Below are 25,125 nucleotides of genomic sequence, written 5' to 3' on the forward strand. Positions count from 1 at the left end.
GTGGGCGTCGAGTCCTGCTGTTTTTTCGCTTTCGTTCGTTTGCGGTGCCCGGTTAATTGGAGAGGAGCTCCTCGGGGTGATGTAGGACAGATGGCGTAAGTTATTGGAGAGGAGCTGGACCGACGCGCGTGCAACGGCAAATCGGGCAAACCGCTGATCTGGGCTCCGACCTCAGAATTGGGCCCACGAACCGTCGATTCGAAGGCAACGGCGTCGCGAGTAAAACTCATCGCGGTGCCATGAGTCGTGGGCTTTTTCGGGCATCCGACGTCGTTTACTAGCCCGAAATCCAGTTTTTGAAGTTTTTGGTAACTGTGTTATTTTCCTATTTTAATTCCTTCGTTAATCCTAGGCTTTCTAGGAGTATTTAATCATAGTGTGCCCCGATTGTCACGCTGCACCAAGGGGTCGTGATAAAACAAAGACATCCAGATGAATAAGATGACGGAAAGCAAACGCCCACGACAATTGAAACGTCAACAAGGCAAAAAAAGAAGGGATGCAACACGAGGACTTCCCAGGAGGTCACCCATCCTAGTACTACTCTCGCCCAAACTCGCTTAACTTCGGAGTTCTGATGGGATCCGGTGCATGTGAGTTGGTATGATCGCATCCGTTAGCTTATAACGCCTAAAAGTATATAAGCCACGTTTGAGCCATGCCATATGACCATGGGTTGGCTATCCAACGCCCCCCGCATGAAATGGCATGGCCTGTCAAGCCTTGTCGTCGCCACCCCTACCATGTGTCGCGCGCAGGCCTGCCGAGCTGCCGGTTCCGATCGGCTGTGGGGCCTACCTTACGAAAATTGAACCAAAAAAAAAAAAAAAAAAACTGACAACGTTAAGAACAACCCCAATAATTTCGGCAGTGGGCGTCGAGTCCTGTTGTTTTTTCGCTTTCGTTCGTTTGCGGTGCCCGGTTAATTGGAGAGGAGCTCCACGGCGTGATGTAGGACAGATGGCGTAAGTTATTGGAGAGGAGCTGGACCGACGCGCGTGCAACGGCAAATCGGGCAAACCGCTGATCTGGGCTCCGACCTCAGAATTGGGCCCACGAACCGTCGATTCGAAGGCAACGGCGTCGCGAGTAAAACTCATTGCGTAGCCATGAGTCGTGGGCTTTTTCGGGCATCCGACGTCGTTTACTAGCCCGAAATCCAGTTTTTGAAGTTTTTGGTAACTGTGTTATTTTCCTATTTTAATTCCTTCGTTAATCCTAGGCTTTCTAGGAGTATTTAATCATAGTGTGCCCCGATTGTCACGCTGCGCCACGGGGTCGTGATAAAACAAAGACATCCAGATGAATAAGATGACGGAAAGCAAACGCCCACGACAATTGAAACGTCAACAAGGCAAGAAAAGAAGGGATGCAACACGAGGACTTCCCAGGAGGTCACCCTTCCTAGTACTACTCTCGCCCAAACTCGCTTAACTTCGGAGTTCTGATGGGATCCGGTGCATGTGAGTTGGTATGATCGCATCCGTTAGCTTATAACGCCTAAAAGTATATAAGCCACGTTTGAGCCATGCCATATGACCATGGGTTGGCTATCCAACGCCCCCCGCATGAAATGGCATGGCCTGTCAGGCCTTGTCGTCGCCCCCCCTACCATGTGTCGCGCGCAGGCCTGCTGAACTGCCGGTTCCGATCGGCTGTGGGGCCTACCTTACGATAATTGAACCAAAACAAAAAAAAACAAAAAAACTGACAACGTTAAGAACAACCCCAATAATTTCGGCAGTGGGCGTCGAGTCCTGTTGTTTCTTCGCTTTCGTTCGTTTGCGGTGCCCGGTTAATTGGAGACGAGCTCCACGGGGTGATGTAGGACAGATGGCGTAAGTTATTGGAGAGGAGCTGGACCGACGCGCGTGCAACGGCAAATCGGGCAAACCGCTGATCTGGGCTCCGACCTCAGAATTGGGCCCACGAACCGTCGATTCGAAGGCAACGGCGTCGCGAGTAAAACTCATTGCGCTGCCATGAGTCGTGGGCTTTTTCGGGCATCCGACGTCGTTTACTAGCCCGAAATCCAGTTTTTGAAGTTTTTGGTAACTGTGTTATTTTCCTATTTTAATTCCTTCGTTAATCCTAGGCTTTGTAGGAGTATTTAATCATAGTGTGCCCCGATTGTCACGCTGCGCCACGGGGTCGTGATAAAACAAAGACATCCAGATGAATAAGATGACGGAAAGCAAACGCCCACGACAATTGAAACGTCAACAAGGCAAAAAAAGAAGGGATGCAACACGAGGACTTCCCAGGAGGTCACCCATCCTAGTACTACTCTCGCCCAAACTCACTTAACTTCGGAGTTCTGATGGGATCCGGTGCATGTGAGTTGGTATGATCGCATCCGTTAGCTTATAACGCCTAAAAGTATATAAGCCACATTTGAGCCATGCCATATGACCATGGGTTGGCTATCCAACGCCCCCCGCATGAAATGGGATGCCGTCGCATGAAATGGCATGGCCTGTCATGCCTTGTCGTCGCCACCCCTACCATGTGTCGCATGCAGGCCTGCCGAACTGCCGGTTCCGATCGGCTGTGGGGCCTACCTTACGATAATTGAACCAAAACAAAAAAAAACAAAAAAACTGACAACGTTAAGAACAACCCCAATAATTTCGGCAGTGGGCGTCGAGTCCTGTTGTTTTTTCGCTTTCGTTCATTTGCGGTGCCCGGTTAATTGGAGACGAGCTCCACGGGGTGATGCAGGACAGATGGCGTAAGTTATTGGAGAGGAGCTGGACCGACGCGCGTGCAACGGCAAATCGGGCAAACCGCTGATCTGGGCTCCGACCTCAGAATTGGGCCCACGAACCGTCGATTCGAAGGCAACGGCGTCGCGAGTAAAACTCATTGCAATGCCATGAGTCGTGGGCTTTTTCGGGCATCCGACGTCGTTTACTAGCCCGAAATCCAGTTTTTGAAGTTTTTGGTAACTGTGTTATTTTCCTATTTTAATTCCTTCGTTAATCCTAGGCTTTCTAGGAGTATTTAATCATAGTGTGCCCCGATTGCCACGCTGCGCCACGGGTCGTGATAAAACAAAGACATCCAGATGAATAAGATGACGGAAAGCAAACGCCCACGAAAATTGAAACGTCAACAAGGCAAAAAAAGAAGGGATGCAACACGAGGACTTCCCAGGAGGTCACCCATCCTAGTACTACTCTCGCCCAAACTCGCTTAACTTCGGAGTTCTGATGGGATCCGGTGCATGTGAGTTGGTATGATCGCATCCGTTAGCTTATAACGCCTAAAAGTATATAAGCCACGTTTGAGCCATGCCATATGACCATGGGTTGGCTATCCAACGCCCCCCGCATGAAATGGGATGCCGTCGCATGAAATGGCATGGTCTGTCAGGCCTTGTCGTCACCACCCCTACCATGTGTCGCATGCAGGCCTGCCGAACTGCCGGTTCCGATCGGCTGTGGGGCCTACCTTACGATAATTGAACCAAAACAAAAAAAAACAAAAAAACTGACAACGTTAAGAACAACCCCAATAATTTCGGCAGTGGGCGTCGAGTCCTGTTGTTTTTTCGCTTTCGTTCGTTTGCGGTGCCCGGTTAATTGGAGACGAGCTCCACGGGGTGATGTAGGACAGATGGCGTAAGTTAATGGAGAGGAGCTGGACCGACGCGCGTGCAACGGCAAATCGGGCAAACCGCTGATCTGGGCTCCGACCTCAGAATTGGGCCCACGAACCGTCGATTCGAAGGCAACGGCGTCGCGAGTAAAACTCATTGCGCTGCCATGAGTCGTGGGCTTTTTCGGGCATCCGACGTCGTTTACTAGCCCGAAATCCAGTTTTTGAAGTTTTTGGTAACTGTGTTATTTTCCTATTTTAATTCCTTCGTTAATCCTAGGCTTTCTAGGAGTATTTAATCATAGTGTGCCCCGATTGTCACGCTGCGCCACGGGGTCGTGATAAAACAAAGACATCCAGATGAATAAGATGACGGAAAGCAAACGCCCACGACAATTGAAACGTCAACAAGGCAAAAAAAGAAGGGATGCAACACGAGGACTTCCCAGGAGGTCACCCATCCTAGTACTACTCTCGCCCAAACTCGCTTAACTTCGGAGTTCTGATGGGATCCGGTGCATGTGAGTTGGTATGATCGCATCCGTTAGCTTATAACGCCTAAAAGTATATAAGCCACGTTTGAGCCATGCCATATGACCATGGGTTGGCTATCCAACGCCCCCCGCATGAAATGGCATGGCCTGTCAGGCCTTGTCGTCGCCCCCCCTACCATGTGTGGCGCGCAGGCCTGCCGAACTGCCGGTTCCGATCGGCTGTGGGGCCTACCTTACGATAATTGAACCAAAACAAAAAAAAACAAAAAAACTGACAACGTTAAGAACAACCCCAATAATTTCGGCAGTGGGCGTCGAGTCCTGTTGTTTTTTCGCTTTCGTTCGTTTGCGGTGCCCGGTTAATTGGAGACGAGCTCCACGGGGTGATGTAGGACAGATGGCGTAAGTTATTGGAGAGGAGCTGGACCGACGCGCGTGCAACGGCAAATCGGGCAAACCGCTGATCTGGGCTCCGACCTCAGAATTGGGCCCACGAACCGTCGATTCGAAGGCAACGGCGTCGCGAGTAAAACTCATTGCGCTGCCATGAGTCGTGGGCTTTTTCGGGCATCCGACGTCGTTTACTAGCCCGAAATCCAATTTTTGAAGTTTTTGGTAACTGTGTTATTTTCCTATTTTAATTCCTTCGTTAATCCTAGGCTTTCTAGGAGTATTTAATCATAGTGTGCCCCGATTGTCACGCTGCGCCACGGGGTCGTGATAAAACAAAGACATCCAGATGAATAAGATGACGGAAAGCAAACGCCCACGACAATTGAAACGTCAACAAGGCAAAAAAAGAAGGGATGCAACACGAGGACTTCCCAGGAGGTCACCCATCCTAGTACTACTCTCGCCCAAACTCGCTTAACTTCGGAGTTCTGATGGGATCCGGTGCATGTGAGTTGATATGATCGCATCCGTTAGCTTATAACGCCTAAAAGTATATAAGCCACGTTTGAGCCATGCCATATGACCATGGGTTGGCTATCCAACGCCCCCCGCATGAAATGGGATGCCGTCGCATGAAATGGCATGGCCTGTCAGGCCTTGTCGTCGCCACCCCTAATATGTGTCGCGCGCAGGCCTGCCGAACTGCCGGTTCCGATCGGCTGTGGGGCCTACCTTACGATAATTGAACCAAAACAAAAAAAAACAAAAAAACTGACAACGTTAAGAACAACCCCAATAATTTCGGCAGTGGGCGTCGAGTCCTGTTGTTTTTTCGCTTTCGTTCGTTTGCGGTGCCCGGTTAATTGGAGACGAGCTCCACGGGGTGATGTAGGACAGATGGCGTAAGTTAATGGAGAGGAGCTGGACCGACGCGCGTGCAACGGCAAATCGGGCAAACCGCTGATCTGGGCTCCGACCTCAGAATTGGGCCCACGAACCGTCGATTCGAAGGCAACGGCGTCGCGAGTAAAACTCATTGCGATGCCATGAGTCGTGGGCTTTTTCGGGCATCCGACGTCGTTTACTAGCCCGAAATCCAGTTTTTGAAGTTTTTGGTAACTGTGTTATTTTCCTATTTTAATTCCTTCGTTAATCCTAGGCTTTCTAGGAGTATTTAATCATAGTGTGCCCCGATTGTCACGCTGCGCCACGGGGTCGTGATAAAACAAAGACATCCAGATGAATAAGATGACGGAAAGTAGACCCGGCAATATTGCACACGACCCGTTAACACGACACGAATTCGCACGAAATTATCAGTATTTGGGTTGAGCTTATTGGGTCGGGTTGAAAACGGGTGAACCCGTTAGCCACCCGTTAAGCTAACGGGTCGTTTCGGGTCGAAAACGGGTTAACCCGTTACCACCCGTTAAGAAGGTTAATTTTGTAATTTTGCAAAATATTTTTCTTTTCTTTTCTTCTTCCCCTTTTCTTTCTTCTTTCCGTGTCTTTTTCTTCTTACCTTTTTGTCTTTTTCTTCTTTCCCCTTTTCCTTTTTCTTCTTCCTCTCGTTCTTCTCTTCTGCTCTGTTCTTCTCTTTTTCTCTTCTGCTATCTTTTTGTCAAGATTCTCTTCTGCTCTTCTTCTCTCCACTCAATAGACTCCGCCAACCCAGCCACCAGGGATGACTTCGCCAACCCAGCCACCAGGGATCAAGGAGGAGGTATCTAGGTCGGTCCACAGAGGGTGATTGATTCTAGAGTTGTTGGTTTTGGTTCTCTCAGTTAATTTTGAATTTTCTTTCTTCCTCAATTTATTTAGTTGTTAAGTTTTTAAGATATCTGTGAGAGAGAGATATATACTGTTTTGGGGTGAGAGGACTGAAATGAAGAGGGAAAGAGGGAAGAAAAGTTAGGGTTGGGGTTTGGGGGAAAAAAGACAGAGAAGGCGTGTTGGTAGAGAAGCTGTGATAGTTTTTTTTTTTTTTTTTTTTCTTTCTGGTTTATTCTTAACGGGTTAACGGGTCGTGTCGGATATTCGCGAATTGTAACGGGTCGTGTTTGGGTCTAGTATTTGTCACCTGTTAACTTAACGGGTCGTGTTCGTGTCAACCCGTTAAGAAAACGGATTAACCCGTTAACGACCCAAAACCCGTTAAAACGACCCGTTTGCCAGCTCTAACGGAAAGCAAACGCCCACGACAATTGAAACGTCAACAAGGCAAAAAAAGAAGGGATGCAACACGAGGACTTCCCAGGAGGTCACCAATCCTAGTACTACTCTCGCCCAAACTCGCTTAACTTCGGAGTTCTGATGGGATCCGGTGCATGTGAGTTGGTATGATCGCATCCGTTAGCTTATAACGCCTAAAAGTATATAAGCCACGTTTGAGCCATGCCATATGACCATGGGTTGGCTATCCAACGCCCCCCGCATGAAATGGCATGGCCTGTCAGGCCTTGTCGTCGCCCCCCCTACCATGTGTCGCGCGCAGGCCTGCCGAACTGCCGGTTCCGATCGGCTGTGGGGCCTACCTTACGATAATTGATCCAAAACAAAAAAAAACAAAAAAACTGACAACGTTAAGAACAACCCCAATAATTTCGGCAGTGGGCGTCGAGTCCTGTTGTTTTTTCGCTTTCGTTCGTTTGCGGTGCCCGGTTAATTGGAGACGAGCTCGACGGGGTGATGTAGGACAGATGGCGTAAGTTATTGGAAAGGAGCTGGACCGACGCGCGTGCAACGGCAAATCGGGCAAACCGCTGATCTGGGCTCCGACCTCAGAATTGGGCCCACGAACCGTCGATTGGAAGGCAACGGCGTCGCGAGTAAAACTCATTGCGTCGCCATGAGTCGTGGGCTTTTTCGGGCATCCGACGTCGTTTACTAGCCCGAAATCCAGTTTTTGAAGTTTTTGGTAACTGTGTTATTTTCCAATTTTAATTCCTTCGTTAATCCTAGGCTTTCTAGGAGTATTTAATCATAGTGTGCCCCGATTGTCACGCTGCGCCACGGGGTCGTGATAAAACAAAGACATCCAGATGAATAAGATGACGGAAAGCAAACGCCCACGACAATTGAAACGTCAACAAGGCAAAAAAAGAAGGGATGCAACACGAGGACTTCCCAGGAGGTCACCCATCCTAGTACTACTCTCGCCCAAACTCGCTTAACTTCGGAGTTCTGATGGGATCCGGTGCATGTGAGTTGGTATGATCGCATCCGTTAGCTTATAACGCCTAAAAGTATATAAGCCACGTTTGAGCCATGCCATATGACCATGGGTTGGCTATCCAACGCCCCCCGCATGAAATGGCATGGCCTGTCAGGCCTTGTCGTCGCCACCCCTACCATGTGTCGCGCGCAGGCCTGCCGAACTGCCGGTTCCGATCGGCTGTGGGGCCTACCTTATGATAATTGAACCAAAACAAAAAAAAACAAAAAAACTGACAACGTTAAGAACAACCCCAATAATTTCGGCAGTGGGCGTCGAGTCCTGTTGTTTTTTCGCTTTCGTTCGTTTGCGGTGCCCGGTTAATTGGAGACGAGCTCCACGGGGTGATGTAGGTCAGATGGCGTAAGTTATTGGAGAGGAGCTGGACCGACGCGCGTGCAACGGCAAATCGGGCAAACCGCTGATCTGGGCTCTGACCTCAGAATTGGGCCCACGAACCGTCGATTCGAAGGCAACGGCGTCGCGAGTAAAACTCATAGCTTTGCCATGAGTCGTGGACTTTTTCGGGCATCCGACGTCGTTTACTAGCCCGAAATCCAGTTTTTGAAGTTTTTGGTAACTGTGTTATTTTCCTATTTTAATTCCTTCGTTAATCCTAGGCTTTCTAGGAGTATTTAATCATAGTGTGCCCCGATTGTCACGCTGCGCCACGGGGTCGTGATAAAACAAAGACATCCAGATGAATAAGATAACGGAAAGCAAACGCCCACGACAATTGAAACGTCAACAAGGCAAAAAAAGAAGGGATGCAACACGAGGACTTCCCAGGAGGTCACCCATCCTAGTACTACTCTCGCCCAAACTCGCTTAACTTCGGAGTTCTGATGGGATCCGGTGCATGTGAGTTGGTATGATCGCATCCGTTAGCTTATAACGCCTAAAAGTATATAAGCCACGTTTGAGCCATGCCATATGACCATGGGTTGGCTATCCAACGCCCCCCCGCATGAAATGGGATGCCGTCGCATGAAATGGCATGGCCTGTCAGGCCTTGTCGTCGCCACCCCTACCATGTGTCGCATGCAGGCCTGCCGAACTGCCGGTTCCGATCGGCTGTGGGGCCTGCCTTACGATAATTGAACCAAAACAAAAAAAAACAAAAAAACTGACAACGTTAAGAACAACCCCAATAATTTCGGCAGTGGGCGTCGAGTCCTGTTGTTTTTTCTCTTTCGTTCATTTGCGGTGCCCGGTTAATTGGAGACGAGCTCCACGGGGTGATGTAGGACAGATGGCGTAAGTTATTGGAGAGGAGCTGGACCGACGCGCGTGCAACGGAAAATCGGGCAAACCGCTGATCTGGGCTCCGACCTCAGAATTGGGCCCACGAACCGTCGATTCGAAGGCAACGGCGTCGCGAGTAAAACTCATTGCGTCGCCATGAGTCGGGGCTTTTTCGGGCATCCGACGTCGTTTACTAGCCCGAAATCCAGTTTTTGAAGTTTTTGGTAACTGTGTTATTTTCCTATTTTAATTCCTTCGTTAATCCTAGGCTTTCTAGGAGTATTTAATCATAGTGTGCCCCGATTGTCACGCTGCGCCACGGGGTCGTGATAAAACAAAGACATCCAGATGAATAAGATGACGGAAAGCAAACGCCCACGACAATTGAAACGTCAACAAGGCAAAAAAAGAAGGGATGCAACACGAGGACTTCCCAGGAGGTCACCCATCCTAGTACTACTCTCGCCCAAACTCGCTTAACTTCGGAGTTCTGATGGGATCCGGTGCATGTGAGTTGGTATGATCGCATCCGTTAGCTTATAACGCCTAAAAGTATATAAGCCACGTTTGAGCCATGCCATATGACCATGGGTTGGCTATCCAACGCCCCCCGCATGAAATGGCATGGCCTGTCAGGCCTTGTCGTCGCCACCCCTACCATGTGTCGCGCGCAGGCCTGCCGAACTGCCGGTTCCGATCGGCTGTGGGGCCTACCTTATGATAATTGAACCAAAACAAAAAAAAACAAAAAAACTGACAACGTTAAGAACAACCCCAATAATTTCGGCAGTGGGCGTCGAGTCCTGTTGTTTTTTCGCTTTCGTTCGTTTGCGGTGCCCGGTTAATTGGAGACGAGCTCCACGGGGTGATGTAGGTCAGATGGCGTAAGTTATTGGAGAGGAGCTGGACCGACGCGCGTGCAACGGCAAATCGGGCAAACCGCTGATCTGGGCTCTGACCTCAGAATTGGGCCCACGAACCGTCGATTCGAAGGCAACGGCGTCGCGAGTAAAACTCATAGCTTTGCCATGAGTCGTGGACTTTTTCGGGCATCCGACGTCGTTTACTAGCCCGAAATCCAGTTTTTGAAGTTTTTGGTAACTGTGTTATTTTCCTATTTTAATTCCTTCGTTAATCCTAGGCTTTCTAGGAGTATTTAATCATAGTGTGCCCCGATTGTCACGCTGCGCCACGGGGTCGTGATAAAACAAAGACATCCAGATGAATAAGATAACGGAAAGCAAACGCCCACGACAATTGAAACGTCAACAAGGCAAAAAAAGAAGGGATGCAACACGAGGACTTCCCAGGAGGTCACCCATCCTAGTACTACTCTCGCCCAAACTCGCTTAACTTCGGAGTTCTGATGGGATCCGGTGCATGTGAGTTGGTATGATCGCATCCGTTAGCTTATAACGCCTAAAAGTATATAAGCCACGTTTGAGCCATGCCATATGACCATGGGTTGGCTATCCAACGCCCCCCCGCATGAAATGGGATGCCGTCGCATGAAATGGCATGGCCTGTCAGGCCTTGTCGTCGCCACCCCTACCATGTGTCGCATGCAGGCCTACCGAACTGCCGGTTCCGATCGGCTGTGGGGCCTACCTTACGATAATTGAACCAAAACAAAAAAAAACAAAAAAACTGACAACGTTAAGAACAACCCCAATAATTTCGGCAGTGGGCGTCGAGTCCTGTTGTTTTTTCTCTTTCGTTCATTTGCGGTGCCCGGTTAATTGGAGACGAGCTCCACGGGGTGATGTAGGACAGATGGCGTAAGTTATTGGAGAGGAGCTGGACCGACGCGCGTGCAACGGAAAATCGGGCAAACCGCTGATCTGGGCTCCGACCTCAGAATTGGGCCCACGAACCGTCGATTCGAAGGCAACGGCGTCGCGAGTAAAACTCATTGCGTCGCCATGAGTCGGGGCTTTTTCGGGCATCCGACGTCGTTTACTAGCCCGAAATCCAGTTTTTGAAGTTTTTGGTAACTGTGTTATTTTCCTATTTTAATTCCTTCGTTAATCCTAGGCTTTCTAGGAGTATTTAATCATAGTGTGCCCCGATTGTCACGCTGCGCCACGGGGTCGTGATAAAACAAAGACATCCAGATGAATAAGATGACGGAAAGCAAACGCCCACGACAATTGAAACGTCAACAAGGCAAAAAAAGAAGGGATGCAACACGAGGACTTCCCAGGAGGTCACCCATCCTAGTACTACTCTCGCCCAAACTCGCTTATCTTCGGAGTTCTGATGGGATCCGGTGCATGTGAGTTGGTATGATCGCATCCGTTAGCTTATAACGCCTAAAAGTATATAAGCCACGTTTGAGCCATGCCATATGACCATGGGTTGGCTATCCAACGCCCCCCGCATGAAATGGCATGGCCTGTCAGGCCTTGTCGTCGCCCCCCCTACCATGTGTCGCGCGCAGGCCTGCCGAACTGCCGGTTCCGATCGGCTGTGGGGCCTACCTTACGATAATTGAACCAAAACAAAAATAAACAAAAAAACTGACAACGTTAAGAACAACCCCAATAATTTCGGCAGTGGGCGTCGAGTCCTGTTGTTTTTTCGCTTTCGTTCGTTTGCGGTGCCCGGTTAATTGGAGACGAGCTCCACGGGGTGATGTAGGACAGATGGCGTAAGTTATTGGAGAGGAGCTGGACCGACGCGCGTGCAACGGCAAATCGGGCAAACCGCTGATCTGGGCTCCGACCTCAGAATTGGGCCCACGAACCGTCGATTCGAAGGCAACGGCGTCGCGAGTAAAACTCATTGCGCTGCCATGAGTCGTGGGCTTTTTCGGGCATCCGACGTCGTTTACTAGCCCGAAATCCAGTTTTTGAAGTTTTTGGTAACTGTGTTATTTTCCTATTTTAATTCCTTCGTTAATCCTAGGCTTTCTAGGAGTATTTAATCATTGTGTGCCCCGATTGTCACGCTGCGCCACGGGGTCGTGATAAAACAAAGACATCCAGATGAATAAAATGACGGAAAGCAAACGCCCACGACAATTGAAACGTGAACAAGGCAAAAAAAGAAGGGATGCAACACGAGGACTTCCCAGGAGGTCACCCATCCTAGTACTACTCTCGCCCAAACTCGCTTAGCTTCGGAGTTCTGACGGGATCCGGTGCATGTGAGTTGGTATGATCGCATCCGTTAGCTTATAACGCCTAAAAGTATATAAGCCACGTTTGAGCCATGCCATATGACCATGGGTTGGCTATCCAACGCCCCCCGCATGAAATGGCATGGCCTGTCAGGCCTTGTCGTCGCCCCCCCTACCATGTGTCGCGCGCAGGCCTGCCGAACTGCCGGTTCCGATCGGCTGTGGGGCCTACCTTACGATAATTGAACCAAAACAAAAAAAAACAAAAAAACTGACAACGTTAAGAACAACCCCAATAATTTCGGCAGTGGGCGTCGAGTCCTGTTGTTTTTTCGCTTTCGTTCGTTTGCGGTGCCCGGTTAATTGGAGACGAGCTCCACGGGGTGATGTAGGACAGATGGCGTAAGTTATTGGAGAGGAGCTGGACCGACGCGCGTGCAACGGCAAATCGGGCAAACCGCTGATCTGGGCTCCGACCTCAGAATTGGGCCCACGAACCGTCGATTCGAAGGCAACGGCGTCGCGAGTAAAACTCATTGCGCTGCCATGAGTCGTGGGCTTTTTCGGGCATCCGACGTCGTTTACTAGCCCGAAATCCAGTTTTTGAAGTTTTTGGTAACTGTGTTATTTTCCTATTTTAATTCCTTCGTTAATCCTAGGCTTTCTAGGAGTATTTAATCATTGTGTGCCCCGATTGTCACGCTGCGCCACGGGGTCGTGATAAAACAAAGACATCCAGATGAATAAAATGACGGAAAGCAAACGCCCACGACAATTGAAACGTCAACAAGGCAAAAAAAGAAGGGATGCAACACGAGGACTTCCCAGGAGGTCTCCCATCCTAGTACTACTCTCGCCCAAACTCGCTTAGCTTCGGAGTTCTGATGGGATCCGGTGCATGTGAGTTGGTATGATCGCATCCGTTAGCTTATAACGCCTAAAAGTATATAAGCCACGTTTGAGCCATGCCATATGACCATGGGTTGGCTATCCAACGCCCCCCCGCATGAAATGGGATGCCGTCGCATGAAATGGCATGGCCTGTCAGGCCTTGTCGTCGCCACCCCTACCATGTGTCGCATGCAGGCCTGCCGAACTGCCGGTTCCGATCGGCTGTGGGGCCTACCTTACGATAATTGAACCAAAACAAAAAAAAACAAAAAAACTGACAACGTTAAGAACAACCCCAATAATTTCGGCAGTGGGCGTCGAGTCCTGTTGTTTTTTCTCTTTCGTTCATTTGCGGTGCCCGGTTAATTGGAGACGAGCTCCACGGGGTGATGTAGGACAGATGGCGTAAGTTATTGGAGAGGAGCTGGACCGACGCGCGTGCAACGGAAAATCGGGCAAACCGCTGATCTGGGCTCCGACCTCAGAATTGGGCCCACGAACCGTCGATTCGAAGGCAACGGCGTCGCGAGTAAAACTCATTGCGTCGCCATGAGTCGGGGCTTTTTCGGGCATCCGACGTCGTTTACTAGCCCGAAATCCAGTTTTTGAAGTTTTTGGTAACTGTGTTATTTTCCTATTTTAATTCCTTCGTTAATCCTAGGCTTTCTAGGAGTATTTAATCATAGTGTGCCCCGATTGTCACGCTGCGCCACGGGGTCGTGATAAAACAAAGACATCCAGATGAATAAGATGACGGAAAGCAAACGCCCACGACAATTGAAACGTCAACAAGGCAAAAAAAGAAGGGATGCAACACGAGGACTTCCCAGGAGGTCACCCATCCTAGTACTACTCTCGCCCAAACTCGCTTAACTTCGGAGTTCTGATGGGATCCGGTGCATGTGAGTTGGTATGATCGCATCCGTTAGCTTATAACGCCTAAAAGTATATAAGCCACGTTTGAGCCATGCCATATGACCATGGGTTGGCTATCGAACGCCCCCCGCATGAAATGGCATGGCCTGTCAGGCCTTGTCGTCGCCCCCCCTACCATGTGTCGCGCGCAGGCCTGCCGAACTGCCGGTTCCGATCGGCTGTGGGGCCTACCTTACGATAATTGAACCAAAACAAAAAAAAACAAAAAAACTGACAACGTTAAGAACAACCCCAATAATTTCGGCAGTGGGCGTCGAGTCCTGTTGTTTTTTCGCTTTCGTTCGTTTGCGGTGCCCGGTTAATTGGAGACGAGCTCCACGGGGTGATGTAGGACAGATGGCGTAAGTTATTGGAGAGGAGCTGGACCGACGCGCGTGCAACGGCAAATCGGGCAAACCGCTGATCTGGGCTCCGACCTCAGAATTGGGCCCACGAACCGTCGATTCGAAGGCAACGGCGTCGCGAGTAAAACTCATTGCGCTGCCATGAGTCGTGGGCTTTTTCGGGCATCCGACGTCGTTTACTAGCCCGAAATCCAGTTTTTGAAGTTTTTGGTAACTGTGTTATTTTCCTATTTTAATTCCTTCGTTAATCCTAGGCTTTCTAGGAGTATTTAATCATTGTGTGCCCCGATTGTCACGCTGCGCCACGGGGTCGTGATAAAACAAAGACATCCAGATGAATAAAATGACGGAAAGCAAACGCCCACGACAATTGAAACGTCAACAAGGCAAAAAAAGAAGGGATGCAACACGAGGACTTCCCAGGAGGTCACCCATCCTAGTACTACTCTCGCCCAAACTCGCTTAGCTTCGGAGTTCTGATGGGATCCGGTGCATGTGAGTTGGTATGATCGCATCCGTTAGCTTATAACGCCTAAAAGTATATAAGCCACGTTTGAGCCATGCCATATGACCATGGGTTGGCTATCCAACGCCCCCCGCATGAAATGGCATGGCCTGTCAGGCCTTGTCGTCGCCCCCCCTACCATGTGTCGCGCGCAGGCCTGCCGAACTGCCGGTTCCGATCGGCTGTGGGGCCTACCTTACGATAATTGAACCAAAACAAAAAAAAACAAAAAAACTGACAACGTTAAGAACAACCCCAATAATTTCGGCAGTGGGCGTCGAGTCCTGTTGTTTTTTCGCTTTCGTTCGTTTGCGGTGCCCGGTTAATTGGAGACGAGCTCCACGGGGTGATGTAGGACAGATGGCGTAAGTTATTGGAGAGGAGCTGGACCGACGCGCGTGCAACGGCAAATCGGGCAAACCGCTGATCTGGGCTCCGACCTCAGAATTGGGCCCACGAACCGTCGATTCGAAGGCAACGGCGTCGCGAGTAAAACTCATTGCGCTGCCATGAGTCGTGGGCTTTTTCGGGCATCCGACGTCGTTTACTAGCCCGAAATCCAGTTTTTGAAGTTTTTGGTAACTGTGTTATTTTCCTATTTTAATTCCTTCGTTAATCCTAGGCTTTCTAGGAGTATTTAATCATTGTGTGCCCCGATTGTCACGCTGCGCCACGGGGTCGTGATAAAACAAAGACATCCAGATGAATAAAATGACGGAAAGCAAACGCCCACGACAATTGAAACGTCAACAAGGCAAAAAAAGAAGGGATGCAACACGAGGACTTCCCAGGAGGTCACCCATCCTAGTACTACTCTCGCCCAAACTCGCTTAGCTTCGGAGTTCTGATGGGATCCGGTGCATGTGAGTTGGTATGATCGCATCCGTTAGCTTATAACGCCTAAAAGTATATAAGCCACGTTTGAGCCATGCCATATGACCATGGGTTGGCTATCGAACGCCCCCCGCATGAAATGGCATGGCCTGTCAGGCCTTGTCGTCGCCCCCCCTACCATGTGTCGCGCGCAGGCCTGCCGAACTGCCGGTTCCGATCGGCTGTGGGGCCTACCTTACGATAATTGAACCAAAACAAAAAAAAACAAAAAAACTGACAACGTTAAGAACAACCCCAATAATTTCGGCAGTGGGCGTCGAGTCCTGTTGTTTTTTCGCTTTCGTTCGTTTGCGGTGCCCGGTTAATTGGAGACGAGCTCCACGGGGTGATGTAGGACAGATGGCGTAAGTTATTGGAGAGGAGCTGGACCGACGCGCGTGCAACGGCAAATCGGGCAAACCGCTGATATGGGCTCCGACCTCAGAATTGGGCCCACGAACCGTCGATTCGAAGGCAACGGCGTCGCGAGTAAAACTCATTGCGCTGCCATGAGTCGTGGGCTTTTTCGGGCATCCGACGTCGTTTACTAGCCCGAAATCCAGTTTTTGAAGTTTTTGGTAACTGTGTTATTTTCCTATTTTAATTCCTTCGTTAATCCTAGGCTTTCTAGGAGTATTTAATCATTGTGTGCCCCGATTGTCACGCTGCGCCACGGGGTCGTGATAAAACAAAGACATCCAGATGAATAAAATGACGGAAAGCAAACGCCCACGACAATTGAAACGTCAACAAGGCAAAAAAAGAAGGGATGCAACACGAGGACTTCCCAGGAGGTCACCCATCCTAGTACTACTCTCGCCCAAACTCGCTTAGCTTCGGAGTTCTGATGGGATCCGGTGCATGTGAGTTGGTATGATCGCATCCGTTAGCTTATAACGCCTAAAAGTATATAAGCCACGTTTGAGCCATGCCATATGACCATGGGTTGGCTATCCAACGCCCCCCCGCATGAAATGGGATGCCGTCGCATGAAATGGCATGGCCTGTCAGGCCTTGTCGTCGCCACCCCTACCATGTGTCGCATGCAGGCCTGCCGAACTGCCGGTTCCGATCGGCTGTGGGGCCTACCTTACGATAATTGAACCAAAACAAAAAAAAACAAAAAAACTGACAACGTTAAGAACAACCCCAATAATTTCGGCAGTGGGCGTCGAGTCCTGTTGTTTTTTCGCTTTCGTTCATTTGCGGTGCCCGGTTAATTGGAGACGAGCTCCACGGGGTGATGTAGGACAGATGGCGTAAGTTATTGGAGAGGAGCTGGACCGACGCGCGTGCAACGGCAAATCGGGCAAACCGCTGATCTGGGCTCCGACCTCAGAATTGGGCCCACGAACCGTCGATTCGAAGGCAACGGCGTCGCGAGTAAAACTCATTGCCTTGCCATGAGTCGTGGACTTTTTCGGGCATCCGACGTCGTTTACTAGCCCGAAATCCAGTTTTTGAAGTTTTTGGTAACTGTGTTATTTTCCTATTTTAATTCCTTCGTTAATCCTAGGCTTTCTAGGAGTATTTAATCATTGTGTGCCCCGATTGTCACGCTGCGCCACGGGGTCGTGATAAAACAAAGACATCCAGATGAATAAGATAACGGAAAGCAAACGCCCACGACAATTGAAACGTCAACAAGGCAAAAAAAGAAGGGATGCAACACGAGGACTTCCGAGGAGGTCACCCATCCTAGTACTACTCTCGCCCAAACTCGCTTAACTTCGGAGTTCTGATGGGATCCGGTGCATGTGAGTTGGTATGATCGCATCCGTTAGCTTATAACGCCTAAAAGTATATAAGCCACGTTTGAGCCATGCCATATGACCATGGGTTGGCTATCCAACGCCCCCCCGCATGAAATGGGATGCCGTCGCATGAAATGGCATGGCCTGTCAGGCCTTGTCGTCGCCACCCCTACCATGTGTCGCATGCAGGCCTGCCGAACTGCCGGTTCCGATCGGCTGTGGGGCCTACCTTACGATAATTGAACCAAAACAAAAAAAAACAAAAAAACTGACAACGTTAAGAACAACCCCAATAATTTCGGCAGTGGGCGTCGAATCCTGTTGTTTTTTCGCTTTCGTTCATTTGCGGTGCCCGGTTAATTGGAGACGAGCTCCACGGGGTGATGTAGGATAGATGGCGTAAGTTATTGGAGAGGAGCTGGACCGACGCGCGTGCAACGGCAAATCGGGCAAACCGCTGATCTGGGCTCCGACCTCAGAATTGGGCCCACGAATCGTCGATTCGAAGGCAACGGCGTTGCGAGTAAAACTCATTGCGTTGCCATGGGTCGTTGGCTTTTTCGGGCATCCGACGTCGTTTACTAGCCCGAAATCCAGTTTTTGAAGTTTTTGGTAACTGTGTTATTTTCCTATTTTAATTCCTTCGTTAATCGTAGGCTTTCTAGGAGTATTTAATCATAGTGTGCCCCGATTGTCACGCTGCGCCACGGGGTCGTGATAAAACAAAGACATCCAGATGAATAAGATGACGGAAAGCAAACGCCCACGACAATTGAAACGTCAACAAGGCAAAAAAAGAAGGGATGCAACACGAGGACTTCCCAGGAGGTCACCCATCCTAGTACTACTCTCGCCCAAACTCGCTTAACTTCGGAGTTCTGATGGGATCCGGTGCATGTGAGTTGGTATGATCGCATCCGTTAGCTTATAACGCCTAAAAGTATATAAGCCACGTTTGAGCCATGCCATATGACCATGGGTTGGCTATCCAACGCCCCCCGCATGAAATGGCATGGCCTGTCAGGCCTTGTCGTCGCCCCCCCTACCATGTGTCGCGCGCAGGCCTGCCAAACTGCCGGTTCCGATCGGCTGTGGGGCCTACCTTACGATAATTGAACCAAAACAAAAAAAAACAAAAAAACTGACAACGTTAAGAACAACCCCAATAATTTCGGCAGTGGGCGTCGAGTCCTGTTGTTTTTTCGCTTTCGTTCGTTTGCGGTGCCCGGTTAATTGGAGACGAGCTCCACGGGGTGATGTAGGACAGATGGCGTAAGTTATTGGAGAGGAGCTGGACCGACGCGCGTGCAACGGCAAATCGGGCAAACCGCTGATCTGGGCTCCGACCTCAGAATTGGGCCCACGAACCGTCGATTCGAAGGCAACGGCGTCGCGAGTAAAACTCATTGCGCTGCCATGAGTCGTGGGCTTTTTCGGGCATCCGACGTCGTTTACTAGCCCGAAATCCAGTTTTTGAAGTTTTTGGTAACTGTGTTATTTTCCTATTTTAATTCCTTCGTTAATCCTAGGCTTTCTAGGAGTATTTAATCATTGTGTGCCCCGATTGTCACGCTGCGCCACGGGGTCGTGATAAAACAAAGACATCCAGATGAATAAAATGACGGAAAGCAAACGCCCACGACAATTGAAACGTCAACAAGGCAAAAAAAGAAGGGATGCAACACGAGGACTTCCCAGGAGGTCACCCATCCCAGTACTACTCTCGCCCAAACTCGCTTAGCTTCGGAGTTCTGATGGGATCCGGTGCATGTGAGTTGGTATGATCGCATCCGTTAGCTTATAACGCCTAAAAGTATATAAGCCACGTTTGAGCCATGCCATATGACCATGGGTTGGCTATCCAACGCCCCCCGCATGAAATGGCATGGCCTGTCAGGCCTTGTCGTAGCCCCCCCTACCATGTGTCGCGCGCAGGCCTGCCGAACTGCCGGTTCCGATCGGCTGTGGGGCCTACCTTACGATAATTGAACCAAAACAAAAAAAAACAAAAAAACTGACAACGTTAAGAACAACCCCAATAATTTCGGCAGTGGGCGTCGAGTCCTGTTGTTTTTTCGCTTTCGTTCGTTTGCGGTGCCCGGTTAATTGGAGACGAGCTCCACGGGGTGATGTAGGACAGATGGCGTAAGTTATTGGAGAGGAGCTGGACCGACGCGCGTGCAACGGCAAATCGGGCAAACCGCTGATCTGGGCTCCGACCTCAGAATTGGGCCCACGAACCGTCGATTCGAAGGCAACGGCGTCGCGAGTAAAACTCATTACGCTGCCATGAGTCGTGGGCTTTTTCGGGCATCCGACGTCGTTTACTAGCCCGAAATCCAGTTTTTGAAGTTTTTGGTAACTGTGTTATTTTCCTATTTTAATTCCTTCGTTAATCCTAGGCTTTCTAGGAGTATTTAATCATTGTGTGCCCCGATTGTCACGCTGCGCCACGGGGTCGTGATAAAACAAAGACATCCAGATGAATAAGATGACGGAAAGCAAACGCCCACGACAATTGAAACGTCAACAAGGCAAAAACAGAAGGGATGCAACACGAGGACTTCCCAGGAGGTCACCCATCCTAGTACTACTCTCGCCCAAACTCGCTTAACTTCGGAGTTCTGATGGGATCCGGTGCATGTGAGTTGATATGATCGCATCCGTTAGCTTATAACGCCTAAAAGTATATAAGCCACGTTTGAGCCATGCCATATGACCATGGGTTGGCTATCCAACGCCCCCCGCATGAAATGGGATGCCGTCGCATGAAATGGCATGGCCTGTCAGGCCTTGTCGTCGCCACCCCTACCATGTGTCGCATGCAGGCCTGCCGAACTGCCGGTTCCGATCGGCTGTGGGGCCTACCTTACGATAATTGAACCAAAACAAAAAAAAACAAAAAAACTGACAACGTTAAGAACAACCCCAATAATTTCGGCAGTGGGCGTCGAGTCCTGTTGTTTTTTCGCTTTCGTTCGTTTGCGGTGCCCGGTTAATTGGAGACGAGCTCCACGGGGTGATGTAGGACAGATGGCGTAAGTTAATGGAGAGGAGCTGGACCGACGCGCGTGCAACAGCAAATCGGGCAAACCCCTTATCTGGGCTCCGACCTCAGAATTGGGCCCACGAACCGTCGATTCGAAGGCAACGGCGTCGCGAGTAAAACTCATTGCGCTGCCATGAGTCGTGGGCTTTTTCGGGCATCCGACGTCGTTTACTAGCCCGAAATCCAGTTTTTGAAGTTTTTGGTAACTGTGTTATTTTCCTATTTTAATTCCTTCGTTAATCCTAGGCTTTCTAGGAGTATTTAATCATAGTGTGCCCCGATTGTCACGCTGCGCCACGGGGTCGTGATAAAACAAAGACATCCAGATGAATAAGATGACGGAAAGCAAACGCCCACGACAATTGAAACGTCAACAAGGCAAAAAAAGAAGGGATGCAACACGAGGACTTCCCAGGAGGTCACCCATCCTAGTACTACTCTCGCCCAAACTCGCTTAACTTCGGAGTTCTGATGGGATCCGGTGCATGTGAGTTGGTATGATCGCATCCGTTAGCTTATAACGCCTAAAAGTATATAAGCCACGTTTGAGCCATGCCATATGACCATGGGTTGGCTATCCAACGCCCCCCGCATGAAATGGGATGCCGTCGCATGAAATGGCATGGTCTGCCAGGCCTTGTCGTCACCACCCCTACCATGTGTCGCATGCAGGCCTGTCGAACTGCCGGTTCCGATCGGCTGTGGGGCCTACCTTACGATAATTGAACCAAAACAAAAAAAAACAAAAAAACTGACAACGTTAAGAACAACCCCAATAATTTCGGCAGTGGGCGTCGAGTCCTGTTGTTTTTTCGCTTTCGTTCGTTTGCGGTGCCCGGTTAATTGGAGACGAGCTCCACGGGGTGATGTAGGACAGATGGCGTAAGTTAATGGAGAGGAGCTGGACCGACGCGCGTGCAACGGCAAATCGGGCAAACCGCTGATCTGGGCTCCGACCTCAGAATTGGGCCCACGAACCGTCGATTCGAAGGCAACGGCGTCGCGAGTAAAACTCATTGCGCTGCCATGAGTCGTGGGCTTTTTCGGGCATCCGACGTCGTTTACTAGCCCGAAATCCAGTTTTTGAAGTTTTTGGTAACTGTGTTATTTTCCTATTTTAATTCCTTCGTTAATCCTAGGCTTTCTAGGAGTATTTAATCATTGTGTGCCCCGATTGTCACGCTGCGCCACGGGGTCGTGATAAAACAAAGACATCCAGATGAATAAAATGACGGAAAGCAAACGCCCACGACAATTGAAACGTCAACAAGGCAAAAAAAGAAGGGATGCAACACGAGGACTTCCCAGGAGGTCACCCATCCTAGTACTACTCTCGCCCAAACTCGCTTAGCTTCGGAGTTCTGATGGGATCCGGTGCATGTGAGTTGGTATGATCGCATCCGTTAGCTTATAACGCCTAAAAGTATATAAGCCACGTTTGAGCCATGCCATATGACCATGGGTTGGCTATCCAACGCCCCCCGCATGAAATGGCATGGCCTGTCAGGCCTTGTCGTCGCCCCCCCTACCATGTGTCGCGCGCAGGCCTGCCGAACTGCCGGTTCCGATCGGCTGTGGGGCCTACCTTACGATAATTGAACCAAAACAAAAAAAAACAAAAAAACTGACAACGTTAAGAACAACCCCAATAATTTCGGCAGTGGGCGTCGAGTCCTGTTGTTTTTTCGCTTTCGTTCGTTTGCGGTGCCCGGTTAATTGGAGACGAGCTCCACGGGGTGATGTAGGACAGATGGCGTAAGTTATTGGAGAGGAGCTGGACCGACGCGCGTGCAACGGCAAATCGGGCAAACCGCTGATCTGGGCTCCGACCTCAGAATTGGGCCCACGAACCGTCGATTCGAAGGCAACGGCGTCGCGAGTAAAACTCATTGCGTTGCTGTTGTGTAGATTTCAGCTGCACCAAAATGGATTAAGCTGCATCCTCAACTTGTGATACTCGCAAGTGCACGAGCCGTTCGGTAGTATAGCGTATGTAAGTGCGAGGTCGATCCCACGAGGATTGGTGATTGAATGATTCAATTCATTTTCCCTACACAAAACAGAAATGAAAAATAAAGGAAATAAATAAAACAAGGAAAGAAGAAATAACTAACTCAAGCAGATAAGTTCCCAAGTTCAATTAGATTAATGGATTGATTCTAGCTAAAGTATGATTAAGCCATGGTGTGTGGTCATAACCTTGTGTTCCTAATTCCCTAATTTGATCATTTGTTGTCTAACCTAAAATTAAGCATTAGGAACCCATTAAGCATAGAAGAACAATTTAAACAACCAAGTATGTATCTAATCCCTGTTGTCGAATGTCCATACATACTCTTCCTATTCATAGTTCAATTCGAATTAAAGCATGGTGTATACTCTTAATTCAAACCAAGATAGCTAACATGCAAGCCTAAATGGTGATCAATCATTCAAACTAGCATATTAACTTATAAGCATAATGAATAAGAACAAAAACCATAATTGAAACTTGGAAACTAATTAAACTTGAATACTTAAGAAAGAATGTACATTACAAGAAAAATAAATTACAACTAAGAAAACATTAAAGAAAGCTAGAATTGAGAACTAGAAAGCAAAACTAAGAGAATTTGAGGGAGAGAAGGGAAGGGAGCTCTAGAGAAGTGTTTGAGAGCTCCCCTCCCTTGGGGTGTGTTTACAAGCTTGGGAAACCTCACTATATATAGGCCTAAGGAAGCTGAAAATCTGAATTAAGTATGGCTAATGCATACAACACTTTGTTTTATAAAATCTGAAATGGTTGATGCACTTCACTAATGCATACAACACTTCCATTATAAAATCTGAAATGGTTGATGCACTTCACTAATAAATCCCACCAGCAGCCCTAGCTCATCTTCATGTCACCATGACCAAGCTTCCAACCAGAAATAATAGCTCATCCTGAGGTCAGCATGACCAGCAACTTCAAGGGCTTACGAATTGGGCTTCCCTTAAGCAAATTAAGACTTTAAGCCCTCAAACTTGAAGTTCAGAATGTCTTCTTTCCAGCCATATATCATTTGGGCCAATCCAAGGTCGGAGGAGGAAGTTAAGGCCAAAACAAATTGCTAACTCATTTTGCGCGCTGATAAAATCCATCCTGAGCATGGCTCTGTGTTTGCTAGGTAACAGACTCCATATTTATCCAATAGGGCTGAATTTTGGATATGTTATATTACCCACCCATTGGAACAACTTTCATGAAGAATGTGGCCTCATCCGAGCTATGTAGGTTGCTGAAACAAAGCTTGCAATATGACCTACGAAACTGGGCTGGCAGGGGACTGTAGCCAAAATTGAGTTTGTCTTTAAGCTCTTCATCCATTCATCCAAATTAGGCCCTAACATGCATGGATTGCATCATTTACTATCCAAAGCCATCATTATTACCTAAAGCTCAATGAACTGAAAGATAAACACAAAAAGGATTAAAAGCACAAGTTTAACTCAAAAACATAACCAAATCATAAGCTAGAAGGGTACAAAATGATATACAATTATGAACCGATCAAATACCCCCAAACCTAGATTTTGCTAGTCCTCGAGCAAAACAACACAAAATAAAGTTAAAAACAAAACAAGAAGTTAACTAGACCACTTTCGTAGGTAACTCGATTGCATTGAGCGAATGCAACAAGCCTTTAAACCTCTAGGCATCCCTAGTAGGAGGAGTTGTGTCTCCTGAGGGTTTAACAGAAACGATACCCACAAACGTTTTACTAACTCTACAAAACAAAGTGGTTAGAAAACTTATTAGATTTGTTAGTCCTTAAGCAAAAATAAAAGAAACACAAAAACAAAAATAATTACAAAAACAAAACAAAAATAAAAATAAAAATAAATAAATAAAAACTCAAAACAATCTTTCCGAACATTTTATGAAGAGAAATGACTCATGCACATGACTCAAAAGTTTAAAAGCTCAATTTTAGACATTATTTACAAGGCGGCAAAGTTCAAAACATAACATGTTCAAAGTGTATTAGTGTGATAGCCAAATGCAACAAATTCCCCAATCTTAGTTTTCACACAATTTCAAAAATCATACCAAGCACAAATGCAACTTCAAATCTCACCGAAGTTGTCCTGTCACAAATGAATCACTCGGAAGAGGGCTACAATGCAACACTCAGTTATAAACATGAGATTAGAGTTAAACCATAAGGGACTTAACTCGCAATAGAAAGATGAAGAACTTGCATTAATATGATCTCAAGAAGGATGCCAAACACTTAAAAGTAGAAAAATAAATGCAATTCAACCACATGACATTTAAGATCAATTTAGGTCTTTAGCATAGGTTGTAATGGGGCCAAGGGTGTAAGGTGAGTAAGAAATGAAGGGTATGGATAAAACAAAGTCCAAGAAACTCAAAATATAAGAGCATAAAACAATTGTTTACAAGACTTCGAATCATCACGATTAGATTTTTTCTTTTACACGATCAAAACTCCTTATACCTTCATTTACAATGATTTAAACTCCTTTCCAAACACCAATGAAACCCAAAAACAAAATTTCATTCAACTACCATTTAATCATAACTTTTTTCTTTTCTTTTCTTTCACCAATTGTGTGATTTTCTTTTTTTTTCTTTTTTTCTTCTATGTAATATCCCTTCCCAAACTTAGCATGAAAAACACATCCGAATTAGAGCTCATGAGTTCCTTAGAAAGGTAAAT

At 48.2% G+C, this 25,125-nt stretch overlaps 24 non-coding genes across 24 annotated transcripts; all 24 read right to left on the bottom strand.

Annotated features, from left to right (window-relative positions):
- Positions 1-496: 496 nt before the first annotated feature.
- On the bottom strand, positions 497-615 carry LOC148291760 (5S ribosomal RNA). Its single transcript, XR_015827392.1, has one exon. It is a non-coding gene; the product is annotated as a 5S ribosomal RNA (ribosomal RNA).
- A 751-nt stretch (positions 616-1,366) lies between these two features.
- On the bottom strand, positions 1,367-1,485 carry LOC148291761 (5S ribosomal RNA). Its single transcript, XR_015826769.1, has one exon. It is a non-coding gene; the product is annotated as a 5S ribosomal RNA (ribosomal RNA).
- A 754-nt stretch (positions 1,486-2,239) lies between these two features.
- Positions 2,240-2,358, bottom strand: LOC148291762 (5S ribosomal RNA). Its single transcript, XR_015827432.1, has one exon. It is a non-coding gene; the product is annotated as a 5S ribosomal RNA (ribosomal RNA).
- A 773-nt stretch (positions 2,359-3,131) lies between these two features.
- LOC148291763 (5S ribosomal RNA) lies at positions 3,132-3,250 on the bottom strand. Its single transcript, XR_015827393.1, has one exon. It is a non-coding gene; the product is annotated as a 5S ribosomal RNA (ribosomal RNA).
- A 774-nt stretch (positions 3,251-4,024) lies between these two features.
- On the bottom strand, positions 4,025-4,143 carry LOC148291764 (5S ribosomal RNA). The gene has a single exon (XR_015827394.1). It is a non-coding gene; the product is annotated as a 5S ribosomal RNA (ribosomal RNA).
- A 754-nt stretch (positions 4,144-4,897) lies between these two features.
- On the bottom strand, positions 4,898-5,016 carry LOC148291765 (5S ribosomal RNA). Its single transcript, XR_015826754.1, has one exon. It is a non-coding gene; the product is annotated as a 5S ribosomal RNA (ribosomal RNA).
- A 1,703-nt stretch (positions 5,017-6,719) lies between these two features.
- Positions 6,720-6,838, bottom strand: LOC148291766 (5S ribosomal RNA). The gene has a single exon (XR_015826993.1). It is a non-coding gene; the product is annotated as a 5S ribosomal RNA (ribosomal RNA).
- A 754-nt stretch (positions 6,839-7,592) lies between these two features.
- On the bottom strand, positions 7,593-7,711 carry LOC148291767 (5S ribosomal RNA). Its single transcript, XR_015827395.1, has one exon. It is a non-coding gene; the product is annotated as a 5S ribosomal RNA (ribosomal RNA).
- A 754-nt stretch (positions 7,712-8,465) lies between these two features.
- On the bottom strand, positions 8,466-8,584 carry LOC148291768 (5S ribosomal RNA). The gene has a single exon (XR_015827396.1). It is a non-coding gene; the product is annotated as a 5S ribosomal RNA (ribosomal RNA).
- A 774-nt stretch (positions 8,585-9,358) lies between these two features.
- On the bottom strand, positions 9,359-9,477 carry LOC148291769 (5S ribosomal RNA). The gene has a single exon (XR_015827397.1). It is a non-coding gene; the product is annotated as a 5S ribosomal RNA (ribosomal RNA).
- Positions 9,478-10,231: 754 nt separating this feature from the next.
- Positions 10,232-10,350, bottom strand: LOC148291770 (5S ribosomal RNA). The gene has a single exon (XR_015827398.1). It is a non-coding gene; the product is annotated as a 5S ribosomal RNA (ribosomal RNA).
- A 774-nt stretch (positions 10,351-11,124) lies between these two features.
- LOC148291771 (5S ribosomal RNA) lies at positions 11,125-11,243 on the bottom strand. The gene has a single exon (XR_015826739.1). It is a non-coding gene; the product is annotated as a 5S ribosomal RNA (ribosomal RNA).
- A 754-nt stretch (positions 11,244-11,997) lies between these two features.
- Positions 11,998-12,116, bottom strand: LOC148291772 (5S ribosomal RNA). The gene has a single exon (XR_015827684.1). It is a non-coding gene; the product is annotated as a 5S ribosomal RNA (ribosomal RNA).
- A 754-nt stretch (positions 12,117-12,870) lies between these two features.
- LOC148291773 (5S ribosomal RNA) lies at positions 12,871-12,989 on the bottom strand. The gene has a single exon (XR_015827656.1). It is a non-coding gene; the product is annotated as a 5S ribosomal RNA (ribosomal RNA).
- Positions 12,990-13,763: 774 nt separating this feature from the next.
- Positions 13,764-13,882, bottom strand: LOC148291774 (5S ribosomal RNA). Its single transcript, XR_015827399.1, has one exon. It is a non-coding gene; the product is annotated as a 5S ribosomal RNA (ribosomal RNA).
- Positions 13,883-14,636: 754 nt separating this feature from the next.
- LOC148291775 (5S ribosomal RNA) lies at positions 14,637-14,755 on the bottom strand. Its single transcript, XR_015827585.1, has one exon. It is a non-coding gene; the product is annotated as a 5S ribosomal RNA (ribosomal RNA).
- Positions 14,756-15,509: 754 nt separating this feature from the next.
- Positions 15,510-15,628, bottom strand: LOC148291776 (5S ribosomal RNA). The gene has a single exon (XR_015827586.1). It is a non-coding gene; the product is annotated as a 5S ribosomal RNA (ribosomal RNA).
- Positions 15,629-16,382: 754 nt separating this feature from the next.
- On the bottom strand, positions 16,383-16,501 carry LOC148291777 (5S ribosomal RNA). The gene has a single exon (XR_015827588.1). It is a non-coding gene; the product is annotated as a 5S ribosomal RNA (ribosomal RNA).
- Positions 16,502-17,276: 775 nt separating this feature from the next.
- LOC148291778 (5S ribosomal RNA) lies at positions 17,277-17,395 on the bottom strand. The gene has a single exon (XR_015826884.1). It is a non-coding gene; the product is annotated as a 5S ribosomal RNA (ribosomal RNA).
- Positions 17,396-18,170: 775 nt separating this feature from the next.
- LOC148291779 (5S ribosomal RNA) lies at positions 18,171-18,289 on the bottom strand. The gene has a single exon (XR_015827400.1). It is a non-coding gene; the product is annotated as a 5S ribosomal RNA (ribosomal RNA).
- A 754-nt stretch (positions 18,290-19,043) lies between these two features.
- On the bottom strand, positions 19,044-19,162 carry LOC148291780 (5S ribosomal RNA). The gene has a single exon (XR_015827654.1). It is a non-coding gene; the product is annotated as a 5S ribosomal RNA (ribosomal RNA).
- A 754-nt stretch (positions 19,163-19,916) lies between these two features.
- On the bottom strand, positions 19,917-20,035 carry LOC148291781 (5S ribosomal RNA). Its single transcript, XR_015826755.1, has one exon. It is a non-coding gene; the product is annotated as a 5S ribosomal RNA (ribosomal RNA).
- A 774-nt stretch (positions 20,036-20,809) lies between these two features.
- Positions 20,810-20,928, bottom strand: LOC148291782 (5S ribosomal RNA). The gene has a single exon (XR_015827401.1). It is a non-coding gene; the product is annotated as a 5S ribosomal RNA (ribosomal RNA).
- A 774-nt stretch (positions 20,929-21,702) lies between these two features.
- Positions 21,703-21,821, bottom strand: LOC148291783 (5S ribosomal RNA). The gene has a single exon (XR_015827589.1). It is a non-coding gene; the product is annotated as a 5S ribosomal RNA (ribosomal RNA).
- Positions 21,822-25,125: the final 3,304 nt, after the last annotated feature.

This window comes from Prunus avium, chromosome 8 (assembly GCF_965620075.1).
Source record: "Prunus avium chromosome 8, drPruAviu1.hap1.1, whole genome shotgun sequence".
In the NCBI taxonomy this organism is placed as follows: Eukaryota; Viridiplantae; Streptophyta; class Magnoliopsida; order Rosales; family Rosaceae; genus Prunus; species Prunus avium.